Source organism: Oratosquilla oratoria, chromosome 13, assembly GCF_046742065.1.
Source record: "Oratosquilla oratoria isolate Oo_2021 chromosome 13, ASM4674206v1, whole genome shotgun sequence".
NCBI lineage: Eukaryota > Metazoa > Arthropoda > Malacostraca > Stomatopoda > Squillidae > Oratosquilla > Oratosquilla oratoria.
In genome coordinates, this window is record NC_134789.1 from 55422405 (window position 1) to 55434904 (window position 12500).

At 37.3% G+C, this 12500-nt stretch overlaps 2 protein-coding genes across 3 annotated transcripts in view; both read right to left on the minus strand.

Moving 5' to 3' along the window:
• LOC143032438 (protein trapped in endoderm-1-like) overlaps nt 1–11428 on the minus strand; it is a 55305-nt gene extending 43877 nt beyond the window's left edge. The window contains exon 1 of one of the 2 annotated variants that reach the window (XM_076197218.1): nt 11206–11428. The gene's annotated coding sequence lies outside the window, so the exon portion shown is untranslated. Of the gene's footprint in view, nt 1–4645; nt 4888–11205 lie in introns of those variants that run through there. The other variant, XM_076197217.1, reaches the window with a different exon arrangement.
• Nucleotides 11429–11542: 114 nt separating this feature from the next.
• Nucleotides 11543–12500, minus strand: part of LOC143032243 (adenosine receptor A3-like) — a 25255-nt gene continuing 24297 nt past the window's right edge. Inside the window, exon 8 of the mRNA XM_076196714.1 lies at nt 11543–12500. This exon is cut by the window's right edge and continues 1915 nt beyond it. The gene's annotated coding sequence lies outside the window, so the exon portion shown is untranslated.

Here is a 12500-nt window from a genome sequence, read left to right on the forward strand (position 1 = left end):
GTAATTTTGCATCATCTGCAAAGAAGCTCATATAGCTTTCAATTCCTTCATCCATATCATTAATATATATAGCAAACATTATTGGGGCCAGAACTGTTCCCTGCGGGACACCGCTTATTACTTCATTCCATTTTGAGTGCTGATCTCTTATCACTACTCTCATTTTTCTTTCTTGCAAAAAGTCTTCCATCCAATTTAGCAATTTACCTTGTATTCCTCCTTCATATTCTAATTTCTTAAGCAACTTCTTATGTGGTACTTTGTCAAAAGCTTTTTTTAGGTCTAGAAATGCACAATCAGCCCATCCATCTCTTTCTTGTATTATATCTATTAGCCTTGAATAGAAACATATTAAATTGGTGACGCATGATCGTCCTTGTCTGAATCCAAATTGCCTTGGATTTAGTACGTTGTTTTTTTCCAAGTATTTTACCCATCTACTTTTGATAATTCTTTCACATATTTTTGCTATTGTACTTGTTAGAGAGACTGGTCTATAGTTGGTAGGTTCTTCTTTATTTCCTCCTTTATATATAGGTACTATATTTGCTTTTTTCCAATCTTCTGGAACTTTTCCTTCTTTTAAGGAACTGCTTATTATGCTATGTATTTTGTCTGCCAGTTCATTCCTGCATTCTTTCAGAATCCAGTTTGCTATTTCATCTGGCCCATGCGATTTTCTGACATCAAAATTACCCAAGTGTGTCAATATTTCATTCTTTGTTACTTCTATTTCTTCCATAGGGGGGACTTTTTCCTTCCACTCAATCTCTTCAGGTTGTATATTTTCCCTTGTAAACACTGATTTAAAATGTTTGTTCATAATTTCTGCCATTTCCATTTCCTCAGTGTATTCAACTCCTCCTTGTCTTAATTTCTCTAAGTCTTGTTTGTTTTTCAGTTTATTGTTTACAAATCTGTAGAATAGTTTTGGTTGATCTTTACACTTTTCTATAACATCTTTTTCATATTTTCTTTTTTTCTCTCTGCACTTTTGTACATATTCATTTCTATAACCAGTATATATTTTCCATTTTTCAGGTCTTCTGTCTTTTTTCCATCTGTTCCAGGCTTTGTCTCTTTTGTCCTTTAACTCCCTACAACTTTTGTTGTACCAGCATTTTACATATTCTTTTTCTTGTTTTTGTCTTGGGACATACTTTTCCACTCCTTTTTTGTAAATTTTTGTCAAAATATTCCATTTCTCTTCCACTGTTGTTTCTTCTTTGTATATTTCTTCCCAGTTTTCTTGTTGGAAGAATTCTCTTATTTTATCAAAGTTTGTTTTTTCATACATCATTCTTCCTTTTCTATATTGTTCATTTCTTGTCATATATTTTTCTTCATTAAGTTCCAGTTCAATCAATATGTGGTCACTTTTACCTATTGGTGTTTTATATTCAATCTTGTCCACTATTCTAGGTTCAGATGTAATTATTAAGTCTAGCCTCGATGGTTCTTCTTCATTTCTATACCTAGTGTTCTCTTGTATCCATTGTGTCATTGAATGGTCAGTAATCATCTCAAGTAGAGCATTTCCCCATGAGTCATCACCACTCTTTACTGTCATTTCTTCCCAGCAGATTTCTTTGCAATTAAAGTCGCCCATCATAACTATTCTTCCTCCGTCTTCCATTATTTTAGTTAATGCTATCTTTGTGTCCTCTAACATACTTTTATGTTCACTCTCCTCCCATGAGGCTGTTTTCGGAGGCACATAATTGATCACAAATTTTCTGCTCTTCATATCTCGGTCTTCCACTTCTATCATAATCATCTCTACTGTATTCTTTCCATATATGACACCTTTCACGTTTATATCCTTCTTAGTCAGGAACATAACTCCACCCCCTTGTTTTTTCTCTCTGTTTCTAATCCAATAATTGTATGTATCATGTCCTACACTGTTGGGTGGTAGTGGGCCTTTTAATTTTGTTTCTACAATTCCCATTATGTCCGGTTCTTTTTCTTTCAAATAATCATTCAGTTCATTCAATCCTGTTATCAATCCATCTATATTTGTGTAAGACACTCTTAGTTTTCTGCCACTTCCATTGTATTCTCTGTTTCCCTTATGTTTTTCTTTAGTATGTCGAACTGCTTTATTTTCATGTTCACTACTCTCCAATAGAATCTCTCTTTCTCTGACTCCGTTCTTTCCTCGTTTTTTGCCTTAGCTTCAATTCTTTTCTGCTTTTCTGCCTCTCTTTCCTCCTTATTCATTTCTCTTTTTATCCATACCTTTTTATATTGATCATTTGTTGCTAGTTTCCCTGTCTTGGATAGAATTTTCTCTGCTGTTGTTTGTGACCTGAATTTAATCTTAATTGGTCTGGTCTTATCTGTACTATATTTTCCGAGTCTGAATTTTTCCTCAATTTCCTTTATAATTTCTGGTTCATCTTCCTGGACTAATTTTAATAAACTGCTTACTCTTTCATTTTCCTCCTTGATTCTTGCAGTTCTATCTGGGTTATGTTTCTCTTCCATTCCTAATATAATTATACATTTCTTTTTGTCAGCTAATTCTCTTACTATATTCTCCTTCTGTCTCATCACTTTAATAACTGAGTCTTCATTATGTTCTTTCAATTGCTGTTTGACTATGTCAGTGAATGAAACCTTATTCCCTTCTTGAGTTATTCTCCAATTTTTAGCTTCTGTAGCTAGTTTCTCTCTGTTTTCATTACTATTCTTCTTCAATTTCTCATTCTCCTCCTTTACATTTCCTAACTGTCTTTTTAGGTCCTCTATTTCTTCAGTTAAGTTTCTGTTAGCCTTCTCTAGTTGTTCCAACCTTTCAATTCTTTGAAAAATGGAGTTTACGTTACCTAACTTACGCTCCAAGTCCTCGATCACCTTATCAACTCTCTCCTCTAGTCTTATCAGTCGGGGGGGGGGGGGGGTTGTGTCCCCCCCACCCTCTTTAAATCCCTGGAACATATTCTCGTCACTTTCTTCTGTATTGCTCCTCTCTATACTTCTAATCTTTACATTTTTATTAGACATTTGATCCTCGCTAAGTCTTTTGTTTACCTTCCGCTTGTCTGGCTGGTCAAAGTCTACTCCCTCCTCATTTCCTTCCATTTCCCTCAGTAATCCCTCCCCTTTTCCTCTTTCCCTACGTTCCCACTACTCCACGAGCAATTTCCCCCCCACCCTGCAAAAACACTAGGCACTTCTCTTTGCGTTGGGATCCACAGACTTCACTTTTCTTCAGAACGTCTTCTAAGCCGTCCATTCGTTGAAGTGTGTGTGTGTGTGTGTGTGTGTGTGTGTGTGTGTGTGTGTGTGTGTGTGTGTGTGTGTGTGTGTGTGTGTGTGTGTGTGTGTGTGTGTGTGTGTACATATATATAAAATGAAAGGGCAACTTTGTTTGAATACATTTTCACTTTGTCTCTCTGCACACTTTTCTAAAGCTTCACTCTCCTCATACTTGCCCTTCCCGGCCTCCGTAATTTTCTTCCCACTCCTCACCTACATCTCAGCTACTCCCAACACTAATCTCTACATACTCCCCATCGTTGTTATTGACTCTAGAAACATACATGTCAATCCATTCATGTTTTCCCTTTGTTGTGAATCCTTTGGCTCTTTTTTATTCGATATGACGTCAGTCACCTCATGTAATTTAGGTTAGGCTAGGTTAGATAAGGCTAGGTTAGATAAGGTTGAAGCTAGTTCGATAGGGCTGAGGCTAGGACAGAATAGCATAAATGTTGCCAAGTGTTGGTTGGGATCTACAAAACACCGCCATACAACAACGATACTGATCGAGCATGGCGTGTCGTTGACATACAGCGACGGCTATACGGTCATCCCAAGTGGCGATATTATCGTCCTAATTTATCAATAACTACTCTTTTCATGTTTCTGACTAGTTACTCTCCAATTTTCAAATTTCGTATAGGAGGGTCAGGGTGGGGAGGCTTAGGGGTGACTTTCCTCCACCCCTTCCCCTCACTTTCCAACCTAAACCTTTGATGAGGCGACTGTGACGCCATCTGTCGTCAAATAAGAATATCACAAAGATGTCGGAGAATTTTCGGATGCGGAGAGATTATTAAACCCGACACAGATTACCGTGAATTGGTGCGCGTACAATCTCCAACATAAACATGTCCCACGAGAAACAGGCGCATAAGTCGTGCGTTTACTCTGTCGTGACACTACAAACACGTGAACGCGTCATGATTATTTACTAGAAAGGCCAGTACGATCTTGTCCCCAGTTTAATTTTCTCACATTTTCTATTTATTTTATTATTTTGGTGTTTTCTATTTCATTCATATCATTAAAGTATTTTGCTTTGCCACTTCAGTCGAGTTTTGTTCGCCATAAGCGTTTATTTCACAATAAGAATGGTTTGCGTATTTCACAAAAAAAAATAAATGAACAAAAAAAGATTCCAGTAATCTAGAATCTTTAACATCAAGGTTTGCCTAGTTAGTCCGGACATTTTAGAGTCAAATGACACATCAAAATTACTTTCTCGTTTGTCAAACCCGGTTTGTCAAACAAGCGTTTGAAGTGATGTTTGACCGTGAATGGGGTATTTGTTTATCAAACAAGTTTGTCAAACATCACTTCAAACGCTTGTTTGACAAACTGGGTTAGACTGCGTAAATGTCCCTACAGCACTTACATCACGTCACTTCACTCCATGCTACGTCACTCAGTAGACAGAACCTTCACGACAACGATGTGGCCTTGTGTTAATCCTCCAGAATCACGAAGAACACTCAAGACTCTTCGATGGCCTTCTGGGCGAGATCCCTCGACATCACTAGGTAGCGACTCCGTGGTGTCTTCCGAACAGGTGTCGACAATCCCAGGTCTTCAGCGGATGTTGCGTACGTGTGTGTGTGTGTGTGTGTGTGTGTGTGTGTGTGTGTGTGTGTGTGTGTGTGTGTGTGTGTGTGTGTGTGTGTGTGTGTGTGTGTGTGTGTGTGTGTGTGTGTGTGTGTGTGTGTGTGTGTGTGTGTGTGTGTGTGTGTGTGTGTGTGTGTGTGTGTGTGTGTGTGTGTGTGTGTGTGTATTTACCTAGTTGTATTTACCTAGTTGTATTTTACGGGAAGGGGAGCTATGCTCTTCATATCTCATTTTATCTAAACTATTTTTAAATTCATGTATTGTTTTTGCACACACCACTTTCTCATCTAACTTGTTCCAATGTGTGTGTGTGTGTGTGTGTGTGTGTGTGTGTGTGTGTGTGTGTGTGTGTGTGTGTGTATGTGTGTGTGTGTGTGTGTGTGTATGTGTGTGTGTGTGTGTGTGTGTGTGTGTGTGTGTGTGTGTGTGTGTGTGTGTGTGTGTGTGTGTGTGTGTGTGTGTGTGTGTGTGTGTGTGTGTGTGTGTGTGTGTATTTACCTAGTTGTATTTACCTAGTTGTATTTTACGGGAAGGGGAGCTATGCTCGTGAGGTCCCGTCTTCATATCTCATTTTATCTAAACTATTTTTAAATTCATGTATTGTTTTTGTACACCGCTTCTTTGTCTAACTTGTTCCAACTGTCTATTGCTCTGTGAGGAAAGCTGTTCTTTTTCAAATCTCTTCTATAGTTGTCTTTTTTTATTTTCTTTCCGTGTCCTCTTGTATTTCTGTCATCCCATTTTATCAGATTCTCTCTATCAGTAATTTCTATGCCTTTCATGATTCTGTAAATAGCTATCAAATCTCCTCTCTCTCTTCTTTGCTCTAGTGTCTGTAGTTTAAGTTTTTGTAGTCTCTCTTCATATGATAGTTTTGAGAGTGTTGGTGCCAGTTTAGTAATTGCTCTTTGTATTCTTTCAAGTTTTTTTATACATTTTTTTGTACTTGGTGACCATATCGTTGCTGCATATTCCAATCTTGGTCTTATCAGGGTGACTAGGATTTTCCTCACCATTTCTTCATCCAGGTATGTAAATGCCACTTTGATTGTTCTTATTAAATTATAAGTTTCTCCAAAAATCTTATTTATATGTTTCTCAGGTGACATATTATTCATAACAATGACTCCCAGGTCCCTCTCATTTTCTACTCTTTTTATTCCTTCTTCTCCTAAATTATATGCTCCTGTTATTCTGTTTTTGCTTTTTCCAAATTCCATTATACTACACTTTTTTGTATTGAACTCCATCTCCCACTTCCTACTCCATTCTTGTACTTTATTTAGATCTCTCTGTAGTGATTCACAATCTTCTTCAGTTTTCACTCTTTTCAGTAATTTTGCATCATCTGCAAAGAAGCTCATATAGCTTTCAATTCCTTCATCCATATCATTAATATATATAGCAAACATTATTGGGGCCAGAACTGTTCCCTGCGGGACACCGCTTATTACTTCATTCCATTTTGAGTGCTGATCTCTTATCACTACTCGCATTTTTCTTTCTTGCAAAAAGTCTTCCATCCAATTTAGCAATTTACCTTGTATTCCTCCTTCATATTCTAATTTCTTAAGCAACTTCTTATGTGGTACTTTGTCAAAAGCTTTTTTTAGGTCTAGAAATGCACAATCAGCCCATCCATCTCTTTCTTGTATTATATCTATTAGCCTTGAATAGAAACATATTAAATTGGTGACGCATGATCGTCCTTGTCTGAATCCAAATTGCCTTGGATTTAGTACGTTGTTTTTTTCCAAGTATTTTACCCATCTACTTTTGATAATTCTTTCACATATTTTTGCTATTGTACTTGTTAGAGAGACTGGTCTATAGTTGGTAGGTTCTTCTTTATTTCCTCCTTTATATATAGGTACTATATTTGCTTTTTTCCAATCTTCTGGAACTTTTCCTTCTTTTAAGGAACTGCTTATTATGCTATGTATTTTGTCTGCCAGTTCATTCCTACATTCTTTCAGAATCCAGTTTGCTATTTCATCTGGCCCATGCGATTTTCTGACATCAAAATTACCCAAGTGTGTCAATATTTCATTCTTCGTTACTTCTATTTCTTCCATAGGGGGGACTTTTTCCTTCCACTCAATCTCTTCAGGTTGTATATTTTCCCTTGTAAACACTGATTTAAAATGTTTGTTCATAATTTCTGCCATTTCCATTTCCTCAGTGTATTCAACTCCCCCTTGTCTTAATTTCTCCAAGTCTTGTTTGTTTTTCAGTTTATTGTTTACAAATCTGTAGAATAGTTTTGGTTGATCTTTACACTTTTCTATAACATCTTTTTCATATTTTCTTTTTTCCTCTCTGCACTTTTGTACATATTCATTTCTATAACCAGTATATATTTTCCATTTTTCAGGTCTTCTGTCTTTTTTCCATCCGGTCCAGGCTTTGTCTCTTTTGTCTTTTAACTCCCTACAACTTTTGTTGTACCAGCATTTTACATATTCTTTTTCTTGTTTTTGTCTTGGGACATACTTTTCCACTCCTTCTTTGTAAATTTTTGTCAAAATATTCCATTTCTCTTCCACTGATGTTTCTTCTTTGTATATTTCTTCCCAGTTTTCTTGTTGGAAGAATTCTCTTATTTTATCAAAGTTTGTTTTTTCATACATCATTCTTCCTTTTCTATATTGTTCATTTCTTTTCATATATTTTTCTTCATTAAGTTCCAGTTCAATCAATATGTGGTCACTTTTACCTATTGGTGTTTTATATTCAATCTTGTCCACTATTCTAGGTTCAGATGTAATTATTAAGTCTAGCCTCGATGGTTCTTCTTCATTTCTATACCTAGTGTTCTCTTGTATCCATTGTGTCATTGAATGGTCAGTAATCATCTCAAGTAGAGCATTTCCCCATGAGTCATCACCACTCTTTACTGTCATTTCTTCCCAGCAGATTTCTTTGCAATTAAAGTCGCCCATCATAACTATTCTTCCTCCGTCTTCCATTATTTTAGTTAATGCTATCTTTGTGTCCTCTAACATACTTTTATGTTCATTCTCCTCCCATGAGGCTGTTTTCGGAGGCACATAGTTGATCACAAATTTTCTGCTCTTCTTATCTCGGTCTTCCACTTCTATCATAATCATCTCTACTGTATTCTTTCCATATATGACACCTTTCACGTTTATATCCTTCTTTGTCAGGAACATAACTCCACCCCCTTGTTTTTTCTCTCTGTTTCTAATCCAATAATTGTATGTATCATGTCCTACACTGTTGGGTGGTAGTGGGCCTTTTAATTTTGTTTCTACAATTCCCATTATGTCCGGTTCTTTTTCTTTCAAATAATCATTCAGTTCATTCAATCCTGTTATCAATCCATCTATATTTGTGTAAGACACTCTTAGTTTTCTGCCACTTCCATTATGTTCTCTGTTTCCCTTATGTTTTTCTTTAGTATGTCGAACTGCTTTATTTTCATGTTCACTACTCTCCAATAGAATCTCTCTTTCTCTGACTCCGTTCTTTCCTCGTTTTTTGCCTTAGCTTCAATTCTTTTCTGCTTTTCTGCCTCTCTTTCCTCCTTATTCATTTCTCTTTTTATCCATACCTTTTTATATTGATCATTTGTTGCTAGTTTCCCTGTCTTGGATAGAATTTTCTCTGCCGTTGTTTGTGACCTGAATTTAATCTTAATTGGTCTGGTCTTATCTGTACTATATTTTCCGAGTCTGAATTTTTCCTCAATTTCCTTTATAATTTCTGGTTCATCTTCCTGGACTAATTTTAATAAACTGCTTACCCTTTCATTTTCCTCCTTGATTCTTGCGGTTCTATCTGGGTTATGTTTCTCTTCCATTCCTAATATAATTATACATTTCTTTTTGTCAGCTAATTCTCTTACTATATTCTCCTTCTGTCTCATCACTTTAATAACTGAGTCTTCATTATGTTCTTTCAATTGCTGTTTGACTATGTCAGTGAATGAAACCTTATTCCCTTCTTGAGTTATTCTCCAATTTTTAGCTTCTGTAGCTATTTTCTCACTGTTTTCATTACTATTCTTCTTCAATTTCTCATTCTCCTCCTTTACATTTCCTAACTGTCTTTTTAGGTCCTCTACTTCTTCAGTTAAGTTTCTGTTAGCCTTCTCTAGTTGTTCCAATCTTTCAATTCTTTGTAGAATGGAGCCTACATTACCTAACTTACGTTCCAAGTCCTCGATCACCTTATCAACTCTCTCCTCTAGTCTTATCAGTCTGGGGGGGGTTGTGTCCCCCCCACCCTCTTTAAATCCCTGGAACATATTCTCGTCACTTTCTACTGTATTTCTCCTCTCTATACTTCTAATCTTTACATTTTTATTTGCCATTTCGTCATCCGGTGGTCGTTTCATGTTGATCTTCCGCCCGTCTGCCTGGGCCAAGTCCTCCACATCCTCATTATCTTCCATTTCCCCAGTAATCCCGGCCCCGCTCCTCTTTCCTTACTTTCCCACTACCTCACGAGCAATTCCCCCCCCCCTGCAAATACAAAAAGGCACTTCTCTTTGCGTTGGTATCCTCAATCTGCACTTTTCTTCAGAGCGTTCGTCAAGCCGTCCGTTCGTTGAAAGTGTGTGTGTGTGTGTGTGTGTGTGCGTCTGGAGTCGTCCCAGGTTGGCCTTTGCACCCGCCAAGTCAATGGGAAACACCATGAGAGGATATACGCCGAACATAAATACTTTGTGAGTAAAATATTAATAATAATGACAATAGTAATAATAATAATAGTAATAATAATAATAATAGTAATAATAATAATAATAATAATAATAATAATAATAATAATAATAATAATAATAATAATAATAATAATAATAATAATAATAATAATAATAATAATAATAATAATAATAATAATAGTAATAATAATAATAATAATAATAATAATAAAATTGATAATGATAATGATAATGATAATAATAATAATAATGATAACAATAATAATATTGATAATAATAATAATAATAGTAATAATAATAATAATAATAACAATTATAATAATGATAATAATAACAATGATAATAATAATCATAAAAATAATGATGATGATAATAATGATGATATTCATGATAACCATGATAATCATAATAATAATAATGGTAATAATAATTATGGTGACGATAAGAAGAAAAGGATAAAGAATAAAAGAAAAATGAAAAAGAAGGAGGAGAAGAAAAAGATGATGATTAGGAGGAAGAGGAGAAGGAGGAGGATATTGATGATGATGATGATGATGATGAAGAAAAGAAGGAAAAGATAATTATGATAAGAAAGGTAATGATGATGATGATGATGATTAAGAAGAAGAAGAAGAAAAGAAGGAAAAGATAATTATGATAAGAAGGGTGATGATGATGGTGATGATGATGATGAAGAAGAAAAGATAATTATTAAAAGAAGGGTAATGATGATGATGAGATGATGACGATGATGATGATGATGATGATGATGACGACGACGATGAGGAGGAGGAGGAGGAGGAGGAGGAAAAGAAGACGTAGAAGGAGGGGGAGGAGGAGGAGGAGTAGGAGAGCGCGGGGGTGGGAGAGATAGAGAGAGAAAGAGATAGTGAAGGTATGCTTTAGATAGATAGATAGATAGATAGATAGATAGACAGATAGAGAGAGAGAGAGTGATAGGTAGATAGACAGGTAGAGAGAGAGAGAGAGAGGGATAGGTAAATAGATAGATAGAGAGAGAACGAAAGAGAGGGGAGAGGGAGAGAAAGAGAGAGAGATAGGTAAATAGATAGATAGAGAGAGAGAGAGAACGAAAGAGAGGGGAGAGGGAGAGAAAGAGAGAGGGGGATAGAGAGGAAGAGAGGGAGACGGAGAGAGTGGGGGAACAGAGACTGAGACGGGGAAGACAAGGATAAGACAAGCAATAAGAAATCCAACTTCACCGTTTGATAAACGAATGTAGAGTACACATCCTGTGTATTTCCAACCTTCTCAACATTAAGAGTATTTCAAAATCACCAAAGAACAGAGCAAGAACGGGCCTCTCGAGTCCAGAACGAGAGAAAGAGAGTGACATTGCGTTACTGAGAACGCTGTTTGCAAAGAAAGTAAAAGAGGGAGAGATCGCGTTACTGGAAAGGCTACTTCTAAAAAAGAAAAAAAAATCTAACTTAACCTTACCTAACCAAATCCGACTCTTTCATCAATGCTCCGTCCCACATTCAGCTGAATTATATTGTTTATCGTTAACCAGATTAACACAAGAAGAGATCGTCAGTGTTATGAGTGGTGTCAGCTTTAAAAAAAAAAAAAAAAAAAAAAAAAAAAAAAAAAAAAAAAAGGACTGTCAGTATTAGACGACTTACCTTTTGCGTGATGCACTAGAGTGACGCGTACTGTACAGTGGTGCAAAAGTCTTATGACGATGGAGTGACGCGGTCGTCAAAGCTGCACCCCATGGACAGTCATCGTTCCCCACCAGCACGTGAAGGGGCGGGTGGGCTTGCCTAGCCAAGCTTCGGCTGGGTGGTCTGTGTACAGTGGCCTCCACTTGTAGATGCCAAAGAGGCCGGTGGTCTCTCCGGAAGCCGCGGTCGAAGCGCGATTTTAGGATCGTCGATTTGCGACCTGGCACGAAGGGCTCCGTTGCGACTGCCACCGCCAGGCAGATTTGGCCGTCGTCGTCGTCGTCGTCGTGCAAATTCATGCCCGACGTCGCAAGATGTGCTTCCTGATGGCTTCGCCATAGATGCCAGCCGCTGTGGTACTTAGGAGTGAAGGGGAGGTCAGCTCTGTATAGCACAACCGAGCAAAACGGAAAGGAAAAAATAGTTTCCACGAGCTTTCCTTCAGGGAACTACGGTTAAAAGAATTTTGTGATTTAGTCACATTTATAAGAGGGAATCGTATAAGAGGTACAAAGTAAAGAGAAAGGAAGTTAAGCATAAGATAAAGGAAGCAAAAAGGAGAGCAGATGTGAAATGGGGAAAAAGTATGACAGAAAATTTTGAAAGTAATAAATAGATGTTTTGGGAGGAAATCAAAAGAGGAAAAGGAGGCGAATCAAGTAGAGAAGAAAAGGTAAAAGGTGCAGATGGAGAGATGATAATGGAAGAGAAGGCAGTGAGAGGAAGGTGGGCAGAGTATTTTAGGGAGTTGCTAAATGTAAAGGAGGATAGGGAGGGAAAGGTAGTTGCAGTGGGAAGCGCTAAGAAAATGTGAGTGATGAGTGAGGATAATGGAGGAGAAATTGGGAAGGATGAAGTGAAAGCAGCCGTTAAGATGATGAGAGCAGGTAAGACACCTGGGTTGGATGGATGCCATGCAGAATGTCTGAAGAAAGGAGGTACAGTTATGGTGGACTGGCTGGTGAGGTTATTTAATGTTTGCTGGAGAGAGGGTAGAGTGCCGGAGGACTGGAGGAGTGCCTGTATAGTTCCGCTTTACAAAGGAAAAGGGGACAAGTGTGAGTGTAGTAGTTAATGAGGGTTCAGCTTGTTGAGTGTAGTTGGGAAGGCTTATGGGAGGGTCTTGATTGAGAGGATTAGGAGAGGACAGAGGGAGTAATTGGTGAAGAACAGTGTGGTTTTAGGACAGGTAGGGGATGTGTAGATAAGATTTTTATGGTAAGGCAGATATGTGAGAAAGCTATAGGAAAAGG